Source organism: Botryllus schlosseri, chromosome 3 (assembly GCF_051294905.1).
Source record: "Botryllus schlosseri isolate E-star chromosome 3, Bs_hap1, whole genome shotgun sequence".
Taxonomy (NCBI): Eukaryota; Metazoa; Chordata; class Ascidiacea; order Stolidobranchia; family Styelidae; genus Botryllus; species Botryllus schlosseri.
In genome coordinates this window covers 20,161,145-20,177,347 of record NC_137238.1, presented here as the reverse complement: position 1 = coordinate 20,177,347, position 16,203 = coordinate 20,161,145, and the positions used below count along the sequence as shown (strand labels likewise).

The 16,203-nt window shown below is 39.1% G+C and overlaps 1 long non-coding RNA gene across 1 annotated transcript in view; it reads right to left on the bottom strand.

The window, feature by feature from the left end:
* The window catches only part of LOC145436057 (uncharacterized), a 115,491-nt gene that overhangs the window by 80,814 nt on the left and 18,474 nt on the right, over window positions 1-16,203 (bottom strand). The gene's annotated exons all lie outside the window — the stretch shown is intronic.

Sequence of the window (16,203 nt, the reverse complement as noted above, 5' to 3'; positions counted from 1 at the left end):
CATAAGATGCATGTGCTTTTACAAATGGTTGAATTCGCATAATTTTACGATAATCGCTCATAAGAGTAAGAATTGTTGCCTCGTTGGCACCATATTGTCTAATTAACCAGCAACCATGTTCAATGTTCATACGTATTCATCAAACCTGGGTAGGCTGGATTCTCCGTAATTACTTTTTATGGGTAATATAGTTCGGTATACCCACAATTTCGTTTTCAGCACAACAACGATGTCCATTGTCCAAATGTGTGGTTCGAAAAATATTAAAAACCATGAATGTCACAAAACGGAATTGATGCTTATCTGAGCAATTTAACAAATTAGTAATGAGACGATTATATCTAATTGAACAATGTGTTATCGTTTATGACTGTGCATTGAAATTCATTCCAGCGCATGATCGTTTACTCCAGGAACGATTTGCGAACGTAAATAGGGAAATGCATCGATGCGGCCCAGATACCTATCATGGTACGCGTACAACTGCCGCGCTAGTCGATGCGATGTCCGAACCCTACCCTGGTGTTGATTATAAGAGGGTAATTAGTGATTGGAAGCGTGCTTTCCAATTTGTAAACATCAATTTTGTGTATTCATTCTTGTCGGCTTGATATACTCTTGTTCTTGAATAGTCACGCAATTTCACTTGCGAGCTTGCAGTTTAATTGGCTACTGACTTGTGCAGTACGGCGTAGCATTAAGTTCTCGAATATTGATGCAACACCATATTCTCAGTAGCACTAATTCTGAGTTTATTCGATTCGTTTGAAAGGGGAGACTATATTCCACTAAACTTGTTCGACGACGGACGGACTGGTAACGAGCGCACCAATATCGAATTTCAAACTATTGGGTATATTTTGTATAAAGTGGTTTTCTGCCGATAAGGTCTCGACATGCGCTCATTTCTGCAGCTATACCGTTGAACAAATCGCACCATTTCAAGATTAGATTGGACTTCATGGCTTGATATTAACGAGCGCAGTACCGGTATTGAAACGCAACTTCACTTTTTAACGCTATACAATGTGCACAACTGCACATGCACTGGCATGGAGTAAAGTGCGTTATCGTGCGGATATGACGTAATCGACAGAAGACACGAAGTAATTACCTCGTCACATGACTTTGCATACCCCCACAAAATAACGGTTTCCAGCGACGGCTACAACCGAACCATAGTTTCCGGATCCGGAGCTGGAGCCGGAGTAGTGCTTATAAATGAGCTCCGGAGCTGGAGCCGGAGCTAATTTATGAGAAAAGAGAGCTCCGGAGCAGTTTAAAATTTACGACTGCTCTAAAGCCCTGGTGATAACGCGAATCTGAATTGCACATTCAGTCAGTCCGTCAACCAACGAAACTTTGTGTTCACTTGTTACTTGTGTTCCCTTGCTTCAAGTACCCCTCAAAATCACTAGTGCTACTTGTAATTGAGTGGGAACTTATGGCATCATTCTACTTTCATCCGAGTATTATCACCTATTCATGTTTCGTTGTCACAAATGACGCCAATCTGTCATGAATAAAAAAACAGCTTCTCGCTTTTCTGTGTCATTTTCAATATTTTCATTAGTTCAAAACATCACAAGATTGCACCAAGATGAAAAAATACGAAGGTGTCCAAATAACTGGGAGTAGTCTAGGGTTGCCATACGTCCGGAATTTCCCGGACATGTCCGGAATTTCACTGTTCACACAGCGTCCGGGAGGAATTTCTAAAATGTGCCTAAATGTCCGGAATTTTGAAGGCTTGAAGTAAGCTTATAATTTTTTGGTAAATCAACATAAACGATATTATTTTGGACAGATTTATGCTACATGAAATTTTTTTCGCGAAGCGCGCGATTTAGTATCTCATTTCATTGATTTTAAAATGGGGACTGCGATCAAAATTAAATAAAAATATCTTTCATTTTCAGAAATAACTCTAATTGTGATCGCAATTATAGGAGAACGATATATTCCTAGAGTCGGTTTAGGCCGCTTGGTTGCTCTATTCAAAGATGGCGGTACTAAACATGGGGTCATTCTAGGGTTCGCGAATATGTTGAACGTAATCAGCTTCCAAAATAGTCCGCGAGTAAGGCTGGGCAGTGGTCAAAGCTGGCGACCTTTTATTAGTAATCAGTTTATGAAATTTTGAACTGGGCCACGGAACATTTTCCAATAGGAAATGGAGTCGCGACCAAAAAGGTTGGAAACCACCGGATGTGCGGTGCTTATATAGCTAACTGGTGCGCAGTGCACACCAGGATTAGACTGTTAAATAATGTTATCGGTGTGACATGAACACGACTAAACGATGTACCATTACGCTCCCTGCACTTTCGAATTAATCTTCTCCCACCAGCTCTACCGCTAACTCTGATCACGTGGGCGGAGAGAGGATCAAAATTAGATTGTAATATATGGAAGAACCAATATTATTGACAGACATCATTCAAATAATTCAACGACCAGAAGAATATAGAAACCACATGCATATTGTGAGGCACCAGAAGTTACATCGATTACCCTACGGTGGGCCCAGGACCAGTGTTTATTTGGGCGGGAGGGGGCTGAAAATATGGCTTCGGCCCTGGTTACAACTTACGAAACACAACCACTTACTCCTGACCCCGTATCGTGACCACCTCTGACTTCATATTGATCGACACTGTGCTCACTGCTCATACCTCATTTTGAAAGCCGCTAGTGGGCGCTAAAGAGCGTCCGGAATTTGTAAAACAGAAATATGGTAACCCTAGAGTAGTCGTTCAATCAGACGATTGTAGATTGTAGATTGACCACCATTGACCAGATTGACCAGAATGACCAGATTTAAAGAGGTATCGATAATTTTGAATAGGGTTGAGGTAGGAGGCTTTCACTCAGATTTAGAGAATTGGTAACTTGGAATGACAAAATTAATTCATATTTTCAGAAAACTCTGACGCACTATCAAGTGATGACACAGGCAACACGTATGAAGACAATGTTGGTTCTTCTTGGCTTTCGAAGAAGATAGAAGCTGAGTTATTTGTCAGTGATAAGTTTCTACAAATTTATCAACACTTTTCTTTCTATCCTTATTAACTTTTTTAATTTATCTATACTATTGTCCTTACAGCAGATGCTTGAACAGTACCATTACGATGGGCAATTGTGCATGCGGGTACTGCAACATACGGTAATTTAATCAGGCGCGGTGAGATAATAATACCATAGCTCGGATGTGACATCACAATGGTTGCTAAGTAGATTTGCACTTGGACCCACCACCACTATAGTAAAACTGAGAATGATTGGATCAGCTTTTATACGATCCGCTAACACAACTATACAAATACCACAAGACTGCGAACTATTTTCCTTTTATACCAAACACCACACTGTTTACTGATGATACCCATACTTTTTTTCGCCTGATAGTATAATCAACCTACGAAGTACTGTGCAGAGTAAAGCCTCTCAATGGCTTGATGCCAACAAACTGATTTTGAATACCGATAAAAGTGTGATGCGGGTCTTTACTACTGCATCTGTTATCTTAACTGTGAATCTAGATAACAGCAGCATTTTCCTTTGTGACTTTACAAGATATCTTGGAATCATTACTGACGCTAAATTGTCATGGAAAGCGCATACTGCTCATACCATAACTCAGCTTTCTAGATGTGTAAGTGTAATGACCAGAGGTGGTCAGTAACGAAGTACTTCTACTTTTTTGAAGTGCTCAAGTAGTTTTCCTCTATTTCTGGCACTTAATCGAGTAGATCTTTTTTTTGCTACTTGCTACTTCTACTGCTACTTCGGAATACTACTTACTTACTTTTCGCTATTTTAAGTTTGTCAAGTAGAAGTAGTTTAATCCCCAAATAAGAAAGATAGCCTAAGGAATTTTGGGGCTGTTTTCACGTAGTACAAACATTTAACTTTCAGAAAAGTCATGTAATACCTATAGAATTTTCGTTGCGCTTTGCGCACAGTAGATGTGGCGTGGCAAATATTATGTTCTAAGGAGAGTATCGCTGAATACAATTTAGATACCGGGTTGCGTGGTTCCGGCCACACCGCATTGTCACCTATACCAAATATTTCATCACAATAATTAACGTTTGAAACTATCGTTTGGCAATCTACCAATAACCTATTATACCTAGCAACGTGTCCTAATCTGGAAAACGGGCTTTGATTTTTTTAATGTTAGACCGTTTTTAGCAGACAATCGTTGTAACTTTCTGGTCTCAAGACATGAAATATATTTTACCCTTTTTAGAAGTAGTATTTGTATTTTTCTTTCAATTTCGAGTATTATACGTTGTTGAGTTCTAATCATAGTTTCAGTTCTGTTGTCTGGAAAACATACATGTCGAAGTATAAAAGCGAGTGTATTATTGCCTTATATTTTTCGAAAATAAAGCTATACACTAGATAAAATTTTTACGATCTGCCATATTTTTAATTAACGTATACTAATCGCGCAAAGTGTTAAAGCCGTATCCGACACAACTTCTCCGTACCGCTCTTCTGCTGAGCTAGGGGCCCTTATAATTTGGGGGTGGGCGCCATGCCATGATATTCTGTAAATCGTAGTGTTCGAGTATAGAAATTAAACATGGAACGGCAACGACCGATTTTGCAGCTTCGTTCCGCTTCGCCGAGGCTGGAGTGGGGAATCGTTAGGCGTAAGCGACTGTAGGATTTCTGGCAATCCAAAAGCTATCTTCCCGAGCGCAGAAATTATTGAATCTGGTCTTGATCTAAAGCTACTGTTGCACCGATTCCGAAAATATAAATTAAAATAATGATCAGGCACTGATCCACCTAGAATCCGTCCTACAATCTGAAATATTGGCATTGTTCGAACAATCGGAGAGTCGCAACGGGTCATCGTTATGGCCATTGTGTTGCGGTTACCCGATTGTTCTGAACAATGCCGATATTTCAGACTTGGAGGACAGATTCTAGGTGGATCAGTGCCTGATCAATATTTTAATTTATATTTTCGGAATCGGTGCAACAGTAGCTCTAGATCAAGACCAGATTCAATAATTTCTGCGCTCGGGAAGATAGCTTTTGGATTGCCAGAAATCCTACAGTCGCTTACACAAAACGATTCTCCACTCCAGCCTCAGCGAAGCGGAACGAAGCTGCAAAATCGGTCGTTGCCGTTCCATGTTTAATTTCTATAGTTCGAGGAGACAGAGGATTAGTGTCGCAATTTCATATCAATGCTTTCATTTTCATCCCGTGATTGGGACGAATGCATATGTTGTCAAAAATTGACACTCCCTGGGATGCATCAATATGAATCAAGCTCCGACACCTTCCGCATAGCTCCATTTGCAGCTTTTGACAGTCCATGCGAACGAATTACGATCGTTTTCAAAACTACTTACTTACTTGAGTAGATTTAAAGTCAGTCAATTCTACTTATACTTCAAGTAGTTTTAGGTTGTTTATGAAAGAAGTACTTCTACTCGTACTTGAGTCACTTATTTTCGTCGCTACTTCTACCGTAATTTTCCATGTATAATGCGCAAAATTTTCATGATTTTTGCCCTAAAATCGGGGGTGCGTATTGTACATGGGTACAACAAGCCTTGAAAAAATTTCCCTCGATAAAAAACTTGAAATCACACCTATCTTCATGTTTGTTTCCGATCGCGCATCACTTTCAGCCATCGCGCGTAGTAATTCGTATTATAGAGTGTAACGCGCTGCCAATTAGTGGGAAGCGTGTTGCCAATTAACGAGAGTCGTTTGCACAAGCACGCGATCTCCTGCTGAGTTGGTTTGGCATTTGTACGCGAGCGAAATTTGGTCACTGATAGACACTCGCGCGCGGCAATTCTCGCCAATTCATCGCGTCAACATATACAAGAGGCCATGTGCGCAAGATAGAATCGCTTGCGCAATCAGTCGCATCTCCAACAGACCAGTTGCGCATGACATAACCGTTAGCAATGGCATCTGTAATTAGCATTGTGGGCAAGATGTCGGTTCGTTGGCCTAAACTAACTCGCCGTCGTCCTCGCAGGCTTTGGCTGCTATCTACTATCATTTAGAGCAGTGGTTCTCAACCATTTTGAGCTCGCGGACCGGTAAAATCTTAAAAAATAGTCGGCGGACCGGTGGACCTTCAAAAATTGAATAAACCCGAGATGCAATTACGATAAAATCATGCAACCATTTGTGAAAGAATGCTACTAGAGAGTGACATTTTGCGGGTTTATTTGTTTTCAAGGCGGCATTCATGAAATTCTGCGGTAGTGTGTCGAAGGCCGTGGATTAACCTACTACACCAGGGGTTCCCAACCTTTTTATGGTCGCGACCTCGAGACACCTAATTCCGATTTGAAAATGTTACGCGACCCCACCTCTCAATTTGGCGCGCTGACTATATAAAATAGTGAGCACCCCGCCCGGAACCTACTCCTGGCCTATCTGGAAAGCTGACGATCATGTGCGCAGTAATAGCAATTATGCAATTATGGACGTGTCAATCTCCTTCTTTGTCCAAGACCAATATATCGTCGTTTTGGAACAATTTCTATCTACCGGTATATCGAATGGAAGTGGTCAAGTAGGCCTACAGCTACGTGAAATTCTGCGTCGCGCGAAATGCAGACACCAATCTATAAGTTGCTCGGCCGCGCTCAGCGGGTTTGTTTGTTATGTTAATTCTGTGGTTCTCAAACTTTTAGGAAAACTTCCAGAAACGGTCTCTTGGCAATCTTTTACATGACTCAGGGTAACCAAATTAACACGAAACACCCAAAAACGGTGGTCTTGGTCGTCGTAGGGCGACCAACTTAATTTCTGGGAAAAGAATCCATCAGATCCCTCTTACCCAGTGGTTCTCAACCTTTTTTTTGACACGCGCCCCCCTTGGACATGGTCAAAAAAATCGCGCGCCCCTGACCCCCCTTGCATTTACCGTCATGTCAAAAAGAGCACATCATCTGATGCAGAGGTGGGCAACGTTTTTGATAATCATGGCCGCATTTCGATTGCTTATGTAGCGTAAGGCCGCATTCCAGGGCATAGCCGCAATGAGCGATCTGGACGCAAAATTCCTATGGTAAACTGTCCATATCCATTCGCGGTGAACTCCGGACTATTCTACTTTTCAGAATGGCCTATTGTGCGCACCGAAATAGCGAGTGCCAATGTTATGAATAGTTGCCGGGAGGTGCATATTGTCGCGCGGAGCGCGAAAATTTTTCAGGGCCGCGAACGAATTGTTATTTCTTGCCAATTTCCATTCCGGCTCAGATTAAGAAGGGCGCTGCATTAAAATCGAAAAATGAAGTCTTGTTGAATTGTGCAGAGGGCGAAGAAAATTTCAAGATTAATTAATATCTCTCGAAGATGGGGGAGTGAATTCGTAATTGCAATTTGCATGTCTACGGCCGCCAACACACACTAATTGAATTAGGCGTCGACGGCCGCTCAAATTCCCTTCAACGGCCGCAGGCTGTCCACCCCTGATCTAACAGTATACATAAGGTATATCAGTAGTGAAGGTGGAATCGTTTGTTACCGCCCCTCCGGCTATTTAGAATGTAAACACTCTCATAATATAATTAACGTTGTACTGTGCCCGCTCCATGCTTCCGAGACATAAATAACATTCATTATACGTTAGATGAATTTTCTCAGATATTGTATTATGTGTATTTAGGACTAATATCATCCGTCCATATTTTTTAAACTTGATTTTATGTGTACAAGTTACGGTTTCTGCAGTTTCCACATTTTACGACTTATGATTGCTGCGTCAAAACTTACCTTGGCTAGAATCGACAGATTTTCTATTATGTGTATTTAGGACTATGTATTTAAATTCCTATTCAGATTATACATAAATGCGAAAACTATGATGTCTATGTAAGGTTATATTCTCCGGATAATATTATTAATATCAAAATTCTACACATCATCACTAATTACTTAATATAAAATGCGATTTTGAGCGCTGCGACTTGATAATATGAACCCCTACGCTTCTGATGCATGATTTTTTGTGATAAGGACCTAGGTAACATTCAGAGTCTGCAACGATTGTTTGGATATACATTATAGCAATACCCCACTAAACTATAGGCGGTTATATTACTCTATTGCTCAGAGATAACTCATCCGTCCATATTTTAAACTTGATTTTATGTATACAAGTTACTGTCTCTGCAGCCTCCACATTTTACGACTTATTTTCATTAGACGCAGGCAAGCGATTCTCCAGTTCGGAGCTACGGAAACAAATCACTCGCATGTGCGCGTTCCGAATAGTCTTGTAGAATTTTCTAAAGTCGTAACATCTTAGTAGCATATACGCGAATCCCAAGGTGAAAATAATCGAACGAACTATAGCCGTAGGCGTGCGATTCGCAGGGCTTTATTTATACAAACTCTATCGATGCCTGTACGCGAACCCCAGCATTAAAACGATTAGGTGGGTGGGTGGGTATTTGTGATGAGTGGTGCTTAGCTGCTAAGGCTTTGTGCACCAGAACCGCGTTTACTGCTTATTCCTTAAATCCCTTGTTATATGTCTCTTCCGGTCAATATAACATAGTCGATTAACGGTTGAATCGTTCTCTGATTAACTATCAGCGAAAATACTGTGTAAGGTGTTCGATACTTTTGTACGTCTCCGCTCAGATGGGTCCGTTCTACGGAATATTTATTACAGAATAGCACGAAATGGTCCACCGTTTCCGGCACACCACATTCCGCACAGAGTCCACTTTCGTGTAAGCCGAGTTTGTGCAGGTGTTTGTTTAGCCTGCAAAACGATTAGGTCTAATTAACACGTTCTGAAGCCGAAAATTTAGTCAACATCATTGAGATAGCCATGATTTGAAGATGGTGATCGAGTGTGACAATAGCACTCGCCAAGGTTAGACAAACATAACCTTAAACTACTCTCTACTTCACAAAATATAAAGTTATAAAAGTAAGCAGATTTTGTCGATATTGCTTTGTGATGATTTTGATGTTGTTCCATACCGATTGGGAAGATAGGACTCCTAATTCCTTAACTAACTACATAATCCCTAGTAACGTAGTCAGACGCATAACGGAATTTACGCAAATCGATATTGCTCTGCGATAATTTTGACCACTATGTTTTGATAATAACTTGCTTCCGAGAAATAGATAACATTCATTATACGTTAGATGATACTTTTCCTTTATATTCTATTATGTATTTAGGGCTAATGCGACATCACTATGTTGGCGACAGGCCTGATTTGAACACGCTAAGTTTGCAAATTAAACTTATCACCCAACACGAACACTCAATGAAGAGCACCCTGGAGCACCCACATAAATGCTCCACAATTTGTGACGTATAATATACTGAGCATATAATAAGCTGACAAAACTGATACTTGAGTACTCCGAAATGTACAAGTACTTTACCTTTACACGACGTTTTTGTAAAATGAACACTAATGGTACGCGAATGATCATAGACTAAGCTTTCTTTCAGAGTTGGAAACTAAATGCATATGAAAATTTAACTATGTTTTCCCCTCACGCATCAGATGTAGGCCTACTCAAGTGTTTATGAGGCGGCGAATAGTTCGAAGGTTGTTGGTATGCAAGGACGTCACATAGAATTGTGGAGTTTTCTGTAAACTATTTTCCAGTGATCTATTTTCAATCACTATACTTTTATTAATCTAAACTAAGTACTGTTAGTAGGCAAATCCTAGAAAAGTATCCTCTGATAAAAGCAGGAGTAATTCGTTATCTGTGAAATAAATAGATAGCGCGCAATATGAGCGGTGTTACGATGACTGACAAATACTTTGAATTAATGCATAGAAGTAGCGATTTCGAACTACGTAAAAAGTTAGTCGAGCTCACGCATTTTCCATTTTCAAAAGTCGACGTTTTTTGTAAAATGAATACTTATTTTATTAAAAATTAAAAAATAAAGAAAAGAGCCAAAAATTACATTTTATCCTGGAACGCAACAAGAAAAATCGTATGAATTTTAACTACTTATTCATGACATACTAATAACTACTTGTACACTTTTTCACATTTTATAACACTTTAGTAGTACTTAACAGTTTCAGTTTTAAATAAAATTCGGAATCTAAACTAATCAAAAAAATTCGGTAACCAATTTCGCGTAGGCTATGCATACAAATGAGGAAAGTTACATCAGCGCGTGTTAACTAGTTGTATTATGTAGCTTGCAATTCATGCACGTTTCGAAACTTCCACACTGAGTCTTTTAAAGTAGATAGAAACGAAAAAAACTAATCGAAAAAATTTACGAAGTTTGGATGCGGCATATTTAGGTTTTCTAAAAATTATTCATACCCATGACTCGAAATATTGTTAACTAACTTATGTTTTCGACATAAGATAAGCGTGAAGTGTACAAATTTCGATGTTGCGCAAACACCACAAACTTTGCTTGCTTTCAGAGCTGGTAACTAAATGCAAGACAGACTTATGTATTGCGAAAAAAATAAAACATTTGGGCGTCCCCGAATGACATTTTACTTAAACTACTTATTCATGACATAATAATAATTCTACTTGTACACTTTTTCACATTTTATAACACTTTAAGTAGTACTTAACAGTTTCATTTTTAAATAAAATACGGAATATAAATATAATCGAAAAATTCGGTAACCAATTTCGCGTAGGCTATGCATACAAATGAGGAAAGTCACATCAACGCGTGTTAACTAGCTGTATCGAGTTATCGAATGATTTTTTCCTTACATCAAAACAACTAGAATGTGTAACTACATTAAAAAACGTATCTAAATGAGCTCCAGGGCATTGTGATTATGCAGCATACCAAATTTCATCGCACATTTCATGATGGAACAACTTTAAAACTAACGCAGTTCTATAGCAACTTTTACCTAAATCTGTTTTCGGTAGCGTGTACATATACATAGTCAGCTTTAATAACAGAATTACCATGCTAATATGTGACTCCTCACCTTGAAACTTGGTACGTAGTTGTAGGACATTGTGATCATGCAGCATACCAAATTTCCTCGCGCATTTCATAATGGAACAACTTTAAAACTAACGCGGCTCCACATCGACTTTTGCGTGCATCTGTTTTGCGGGAGCGTATAGCACGTACCTATACATAGTCAACTTTAATAACGGTATTACCAATCATACATGCACCGACTCTGTACATTCAATGTGGGGGTAGCTGACTTGTATACAGAAAAACACACATATTTGACCGTAACATGGTCTTAGTATGAACCGACATACATTCGACTTGTGGAAAAATGTATCGCACACAATTTCACCGAGATTACAACCCTTTCACGGATATTCGTTGGTACTATCGATACGGTGAACAGCACGTTATGTATAGCGATATCTCCACAGTCAAATACGCGAACCATGCACAACCATATACCCCGACTTTCGTTGAATATTCACGACACCAACAAATCTGTACATCTCCTTTCCCTCGACATCAATGATAGAATCCTCATCCCAATGCGCAGTACGAATGGTGGGTTCATCGGGTGTAAAATCCAAATCAAATGACACCAAGGTCTGCTTTCTCATTTTCAATATTTCCACCACCGCATCTTGTCTGTGTCTTAGCACTACCGTGTGAGGATGGCGAAATCTGTGGGTGGTAACACGGATGGACATGATATTCTTCGATATGATCAACTGAAACCACGGATGTGGTGGGTTAGAGTCTTGTCGTGATGGTCCGTTTCGAAATGCAAGCGGATGAACTAAACCAAAAGTTTCGAAGATGCGTTTTATAATTGCTCTAGGTGTGAAATAGACATCGCACTCTTGCGAGGAAACAACACGAATTCAGTCTTCACACCGCAGAAACACAGCCGCTTGGTTAACATCACAAAACCGCAATTGAACTCAAGATTGCCATACACGGAATCGCTGTTAACGATGTCTGACTGCGGCGTTTCGACGAGTAACGAATTCTCGTATTTAGTATTGATTGTGACACATAGTCAAAACAGCGACAGTTTTCACAACCCGGTACATACATTGAACCAATTGATGTAAGGTGAAACACTACGTTCACACCAAAAAAAGTTTGCAGGGTATGACCACCACCAACATATAGAGTAGTGAGTGAGTAATTAAACTACATACCTCGATTTTACTATATTCCGAGATCCGGATCACGATTCAAGTCTACCTGAGAATCCGAACTACCCTGTGAAGTTGATATATCAAGTTGTGAACCGTGAAAGGGTTGTAATCTCGGTGAAATAGTGTGCGACACATTTTTCCACAATTCGAATGCATGTCGGTTCATACTAAGACCATGTTACGGTCAAATATGTGTGTTTTTCTGTCTCCAAGTCAGCTACCCCCACATTGAATGTACAGAGTCGGTGCATGTATGAGACTTCAGAACATGAATTTGTAATCCATGATGCTTGTAGTGCCGGCCATGATGTTATCCATGATGTATGTAATGTCACACACCTCATTTACGCGAATACTTGGTATCTATGAACAATCGTGAAGTATACTGGATGTGTAATGTCTTGTTATTTTCATGGAAACACGGGGGTGTAACATGTTTGAATATTGTTCATTGGTTTGTCGATTCAGAGTTGATATCCGGATCCGGTTAATACTTTCTCGGGTTTCCGATTTCAAACTGAACGGTGGGATATGTATTGACCAATAAAGAGTGACACAATATAGTAAACATGTGTGAGAAAACTCACAAGTAACCCGGATTTGTTAGCGCGACGGGGACATAAATTCAACCATTATCCGTGTACCAAGCAGTTACCAAAGTCATGGAGGTTGCTAATTTCAACATATTGACTCTGTGGGAGGCTAAAGCACGAACCGGGACACACACAGACACACACACACACACCAGGACACACAATATCCGTCGATTTCCAAAGCATACATTTCGATATACAAGAGCATATTGTTATTTCATGTGGTTAACCGTTGATATAGATGCGATGCGATCGACGCGGGTATACTCTGAAACCGGTTGTCCGTTTATATGAGAAAAGATGCTGTGGAGGACTTTAAAAAGCGGCAGTTGAGCAAGACGTAGTTTGCTTACTGCAGTAATTCATTTCACTTGCAGAACTTCTATGGCCAAGCTCCACGTGTGTGTTTCAGAGTAGTTCCAAATGAATGAATTTCATTTTCACGTGCTTGAATTCGTTTTATCATACTGTAAAATACTTTTACATGCCCAAGTTGGGGATTCTCGTTACATTGTCTTCTTGTGTGTTGGTGATTAAATACATTGCGACGCTGTCACTTGGCTCTTAATTGGGTTGTTTCATCTGAAAGAACTAATTTTGTCTGTTATAATACTTTATTAGGCTTGTATGGCGAGGCGTCTGGTATCGAGAAGTGAGATCGCAAGCAATCATTGAGTCAGTCGTGATGTCTGATTGGGATTGTCGACCTCTTATATCCAGCAAGTGTAATGTGCCATATTAGGCCATAAGTATCGTAGGCCCCGTGTGAAGCGTACAAATTTCGATGTTGCGCAAATACCACAAACTTTGCTTGCTTTCAGAACCGACAACTAAATGCAAGACAGACTTTACGCAAAAGTTGCTATTCTGAAAATTTTGTCAAGGTAATGGTTTGAAAACTTATACTTGAGCACTCGTACTTCTTGAGAATACCCAAGTAGGTTTTTTGCCTAGATGCACCACATAGTCTCAAGTCCTTATGATATTGGAGTACATCAACTTCATGATAGCTAGAGTATTAAACAGTAATATACCTAGAGTACTAACGTTTTACTTACTCGGAAATGACTACTTCTACCTTATTTCAAAGGATACCTCGTTCGAAGCGAAATTGTATGTGGTTTTGGATAACATCCAAGATGTAGGCTCACTTTGAAGGTTACTTCGTAAAACTCAAATATTGCGCAGTGAGAGTTCGCAAATTCTCGAAGTATTTTTGTTATTTTTATTGCGATAAGTCATTCTGCAGCGCGAAAATGCGTCGTAGGATATAGATGAAACTAGCACCACTCATCAAGACCGCTGAAAACAGTACGTTTCAACATTTAGTAGCAGTAAATTTCTAGTAAAGTACAAGACGTGATGATTTCCGAGTGAGTTAAAAAGTGTTGCAGGTATAGTTTACCTGAAAACCGAATACTCTGAAATAGAAGTAGATGCAGTGTAAATAGTTAATCACTTGATTAAGTTTAGCGCAAGCAGATAAAACCTATACTTGAGTAGTACAAAATGCACGAGTACTTCGCTATCGCCTCCCTGCACGTAATAAGTGCTTTTACCGATACTCGTCGGTTTCAGTTTTAGATAGAATTCAGAAACCAAATAATTTCATAAACATAAGCTAATTTAATGAATTTACTCGAATGTACTATGCCGCGCTGATAAGATTAATTATAATATACTTATCATGTTACAGCGATTTTTCTAGCGTAGAAAATCTTTAAAATGTAGTAAGCAGGCCAAATGAAGATATTCGTTGAGTTGAATAAACAGAAAAAATACTCTAGACCACTTTATCGGTACTTTACAGTTTCAGTTTTAGATAAAATTTATCCCTTTCACCTATAATTACAACTCCTCGCTATCTAAACATGTTTAGAATATATTATTTGCGATGATGCGAACCCGTGAAGTACTCAAATAGCTTTTCGTAGGATATAGATGAAACTGACAACACTCACCAAGACCACTGGTCCACTGAAAAAAGTACATTGTAGCAGTAAAGTCCTACTAAAGTACAAGAAGTAATGATTTCCCAGTTAGTTGAAAAGTAAGTATTGAAGGTATAGTTTGCTGGAAAAAGCGAAAAACTCTGGAATCGAAGTAGATGCAGTGTAAATAGGTAATCACTTCATTAAGTATAGCGCAAGCAGCCCAAACCTATACTTGAGTACTGCAACATGTACAAGTACTTCGCTATGTTCTCCCTCCACGTAAAAAGTGACTAGGTTTTAGACTACTTTATCGGTACTCGACAGTTTCAGTTTTAGATAAAATTTGGTAAGACTTTAAATTTTAAAGTAGTTTGAGCTTACATTTGTATCACGTTGACAAGTAACATTATCAGACATGAAAATGATACTATCACCTAATATAGAAGTTAACACGCGTCAATGTGCTTCGGAATTCACGAGAAATTGCTTACTAAGAGAAGTATATTCTTGTATACACAATAGTGAAGAGAATCTTTAAAATGTAGTAAGCAGGCCGATGGGTATTCGTTTAGTTGTATAGGCATAAAAAACATTCCCGCGCGCCTTAGTATTAGGTGGTAGGGTTAGGAAGTGTTTTGTTTAAGAGCGCGCGGGAATGTTTTTTATGCCTATACAACTAAACGAATACCCATCGGCCTGCTTACTACATTTTAAAGATTCTCTTCACTATTGTGTATACAAGAATATACTTCTCTTAGTAAGCAATTTCTCGTGAATTCCGAAGCACATTGACGCGTGTTAACTTCTATATTAGGTGATAGTATCATTTTCATGTCTGATAATGTTACTTGTCAACGTGATACAAACGTAAGCTCAAACTACTTTAAAATTTAAAGTCTTACCAAATTTTATCTAAAACTGAAACTGTCGAGTACCGATAAAGTAGTCTAAAACCTAGTCACTTTTTACGTGGAGGGAGAACATAGCGAAGTACTTGTACATGTTGCAGTACTCAAGTATAGGTTTGGGCTGCTTGCGCTATACTTAATGAAGTGATTACCTATTTACACTGCATCTACTTCGATTCCAGAGTTTTTCGCTTTTTCCAGCAAACTATACCTTCAATACTTACTTTTCAACTAACTGGGAAATCATTACTTCTTGTACTTTAGTAGGACTTTACTGCTACAATGTACTTTTTTCAGTGGACCAGTGGTCTTGGTGAGTGTTGTCAGTTTCATCTATATCCTACGAAAAGCTACTTGAGTACTTCACGGGTTCGCATCATCGCAAATAATATATTCTAAACATGTTTAGATAGCGAGGAGTTGTAATTATAGGTGAAAGGGATAAATTTTATCTAAAACTGAAACTGTAAAGTACCGATAAAGTGGTCTAGAGTATTTTTTCTGTTTATTCAACTCAACGAATATCTTCATTTGGCCTGCTTACTACATTTTAAAGATTTTCTACGCTAGAAAAATCGCTGTAACATGATAAGTATATTATAATTAATCTTATCAGCGCGGCATAGTACATTCGAG